The sequence below is a fragment of the Hylobates moloch genome, unplaced genomic scaffold (genome assembly GCF_009828535.3).
Source record: "Hylobates moloch isolate HMO894 unplaced genomic scaffold, HMol_V3 SCAFFOLD_22, whole genome shotgun sequence".
NCBI lineage: Eukaryota > Metazoa > Chordata > Mammalia > Primates > Hylobatidae > Hylobates > Hylobates moloch.
Genome location: NW_026652297.1, coordinates 11,796 through 12,161, shown reverse-complemented (window position 1 = coordinate 12,161; position 366 = coordinate 11,796).

The window sequence follows — 366 nt, the reverse complement described above, 5'->3', positions numbered from 1 at the left end:
TAAAACCTGGCTGATTTAAACATGTGGAGAGTGCATCCAATGACATTAGCTGAAATCCTAATTCTGAGTATCGAAGTAGAAGTAAGTTTCTTTCAAAGAACTTTGAATTTTCCCCCGTCTCTCCAAACACAACTTAAAAATATATATATATTGGCCGGGCGCGGCGGCTCACGCTTGTAATCCCAGCACTTTGGGAGGCCGAGGCGCGCGGATCACGAGGTCAGGAGATCAAGACCACGGTGAAACCCCGTCTCTACTAAAAATACAAAAAAAATTAGCCGGGCGTGGTGGCAGGCGCCTGTAGTCTCAGCTACTCAGAAAGGCTGAGGCAGGAGAATGGTGTGAACCCGGGAGGCGGAGCTTGCA